Raw genomic sequence first — 3,550 nt, 5'->3', positions numbered from 1 at the left:
CAAGACAGGTTCAGATGATTCCTCCAACCAGGATCATATGTGTTGGAGTACAGATTGTTCGGTTGCCTTTGATTTCCTACCAAGTAGTTAACCTGCTCCGATGATGATGCTGAAGCAAACGTGTTCCCCGCTTGACATTCGCTGCTCACGTGATTACCTGCACAAAATTCACAAGTTAGTTGAGGTGCTTGAATAGAATTTACCTGCATACTTCCCAACTGTTTCTGAAGTGTTGTTAGTTGGGCTGAAATGGCTGTATATGGATCAACTTCATGAAAACTCATAGATTTCTTCGGTTGCACCCTCTCATTAGGTCTTTGATAATTATTGCTTGCCAAAACTTCAAGCAACTCTTGAGCTTCTTCTGGAGTTTTATTTTGCAGTGCTCCTCCCGATGCTGCATCCACCATAGTTTGCACATTCACCATCAATCCGTTATAAAATGTTTGGACTTGCATCCAAACTGGCAACCCATGATGTGGACACCTTCTTAGTAATTCTTTGTATCTCTCCCAAGCCTCATACAATGATTCCAACTCTTCTAATAGAAACGATATGATATCATTTCTCAGCTTTGCCGACTCTGCTGGAAGAAAGAATTTGGTCAGGAACTTCTGTGCTAAATCGTTCCATGTTGTAATAATGCCATTAACCATCCCTTAGCTTTATTCTTCAATGAATGCGGGAATAGTCTCAATCTGATGGCGTCATCTGACACTTCGTTTGATTTGAAAGTATCACAAATCTCCAAAAAAATTGGCAATGTATGGATTTGGATCTTCCTTCAAATCTCCCCTGAACTGTATCGACTGTTGGATCATCTAGATGATTGCCAGCTTTATCTCAAAGTTGTTGGCTTGTATTGCTGATCTAGTAATACTCAACCCACTGCCATTAACCGAGGGAACTGAAAACTCCCTTAGTGTTCTATTTTCTGCCATCTCAACAACTATAACCTCTGGTTCCACTATAGCCTCTCTTTCTCTTCTTTCTCTGTTAAGTCTTCTAGTGGTTCTTTCAATCTCAAGATCAACAGGAACCACTGGCTCACGTCTTGCTCTTCACATAAACTACACAGAAAAATAGAAAAAGTGAGATCACAAACCAACCTAAAAGAATAACAAAAATTAAACAAACAACAATTAAGCGAAAATAAAGCTCCAATCTAGCTGACACAAGAAAAATTTAATGTTAACACGAAACTCAATCCCCAGCAACGACGCCAAAAACTTGATGCATTGTTCCTACAACATGCAAAAATAGCAAGTGCACTAGTCACACAAAGTAAGAAAGTGATGAGTGAGTATCGTTCCCATGAGGATTAGTTGCTAAGCACTAAGTTTTCTATTGTTTTCAAGTTGGAGCAATCGAATTCGTTTGGATTAATGGGAGAAAATTAAACTAGAACTAAAACAAAATCTGCTAAGTATTCAAAACTAAATTGTGAAAGAAAGATTAAAAACAAGAGTAAAATCAATTCAAACAAACGGGTTGGGTTTTGACTTTATTCGGACTCTATGGATTAAACTTACGGATTATGCTATTTCCATATTCGCATGCATTGATTGTAAATCGAATTCTCTATGTTGTGAAATATACCTTCTCAGGCTATGTTTTCCTACTTTTCCCTATTAAACTTCCATACCCAACAATTTGAAGATTAATAGTTCTAAGCTCATTAAGCACATGGAATCCTAGATTGATCTCTCTATCTCTAGCATTCAATACTACAATGGTGATTACCAAGAAGCTTCACATGAATTATTTCTCAATCTCATCATGTTCATCAAATAAAAGCAATAAAATTAGAATAACCACACAATCCATGCAATAGCATATGAAAATAACAAAAATCAATTACTCAATCCATGGAAATCCGAATTACATCAAAACCCTAACCCAAAATGGATTAGTTCATAGCTAAATTGACACAACAAGCAAGAAAATAAAATAACCCATCAATCAACATATTGAAATGTGAGAAAAGACAGGAGATCTCCCCTAGTTGAAGAATCCACAAGATTCAACCCCAAATCTTCTCACTTTTCAACCCAAAATTCGTCAAATCTAAACTAAGGAAAATGAAAATAAACTGCTCTAGACTAAAAACAACCCACCCTCTCAAAATGGCAAAGTCTTGCTTTTATAGTTCGCCCAAAAACCTAAGACCTTACCTAAAATGAAACTGTGCATTTTAGAGAAAACTGGAATTCGCAGACTTCGCCACGGCGAAGAAGGAATCTCACCGCGGTGACGAAGTAAAAATTGACTCTCGTACGTAACTCCTTTCGTTGCGGCAAAGAACAAACTTTGCCGCGGCGAATCTTCATGAAGAATTCTGAAATTACAGAATTACCCTCCGCTTGCTTCTTTACTTGAATCTTCGATCTTCGATGCTCTTCCATGGGAACAAGCTTCATAGTGCTTCACTCTACTTCAAAACTCTCCCAACTTCTGAGATCCGCTTACTTCTGAGTCCAGAAACTCCAATTCGCTCATTATTTGCTCAAAATGTCCATTTTTGCCTAAAACACAAAATGTATAGAATTAAGTAGCAATTCAGGTCAAAATGAACTAAGAAGTATCTAAAATCTGACCAAAAAGCCTAATAAAAACAGTATAATCCTCGGATTATCAGAAGCCCAACTCAGTTTTTTGTGTACGTACATCAATTTAATCTACGTATACAAATTATATATATAAATTCTTGTGTACAAATTAGTTAAATTTTTATACGCAAATGTTTTGAATATGTGAACTAAATGCTAACATCTAATTAATTGTTTGTTTTAATTTATATTTTCTAAAATTGAGAATTTTTACCCACCAATGTGGGTAACCCAGTGGTAAGAGCAAAACAAGGGGGTTGTACATGTTTTCAACCCACAGTCCCTTTATCCATGATTTACTTGAAAGGTCATAGCGATGGGTTGCTAGGGGATAGCTTCTCCTGTGGAATAGTCCAGATGCGCATAAACTGGCCTGGACACTTCATTTAAAAAAAAAAAAATAGAGAGAATTGTTAGAATATCGAGGTTCCTTGTTAATGCACTTAGAGGACAAAATTGTAAATCTCATTTAGGCTGACCTATTGACTTGTTGACCAGGGTCAATTTGTATATAAACAAACTCTTTAACTGTTTTTGTATTAAGTGAAATAACACATGGCATTTCCAGAATTCTTTCCCTCCTTTTTCTTTCATTTTCTTGCATTTTCTCAACTACTTTCCTAGCTAGTTTCTTGTTGATTTCTATCTCTCATTTGATATCAGAGATGGTAATTGCTAAATGTCAATATGCTACTGAAATTGGATTACACTTGAAAAGGAATTCCTTACTGAATCAAGAGCCAAAACGTTGCATGTTAAAAGTCTGTTACAGAACACTAAAAAGGATAGTCTTAGCATGCATGATGTAAAGGTTTGCCGAAAGTTTGTTGGCTAGTGGAGTTAGTGTTACAGATGAAGAACTTCTGAACTATATATTGGATGGTCTTGATTCAGATTATGATGCTGTTGTAGTCAATATAACCTCTAGGTTAGAATCAAAA

General features: G+C 36.2%; 1 non-coding gene across 1 annotated transcript; it reads left to right on the top strand.

Moving 5' to 3' along the window:
- The first annotated feature begins 468 nt into the window (after nucleotides 1–468).
- LOC116134643 lies at nucleotides 469–575 on the top strand. Its single transcript, XR_004128777.1, has one exon. It is a non-coding gene; the product is annotated as a small nucleolar RNA R71 (small nucleolar RNA).
- The last annotated feature ends 2,975 nt before the right edge of the window (nucleotides 576–3,550 follow it).

The sequence above is a fragment of the Pistacia vera genome, unplaced genomic scaffold (assembly GCF_008641045.1).
Source record: "Pistacia vera cultivar Batoury unplaced genomic scaffold, PisVer_v2 Contig29, whole genome shotgun sequence".
NCBI lineage: Eukaryota > Viridiplantae > Streptophyta > Magnoliopsida > Sapindales > Anacardiaceae > Pistacia > Pistacia vera.
This window is presented reverse-complemented; position numbering and strand designations above follow the sequence as displayed.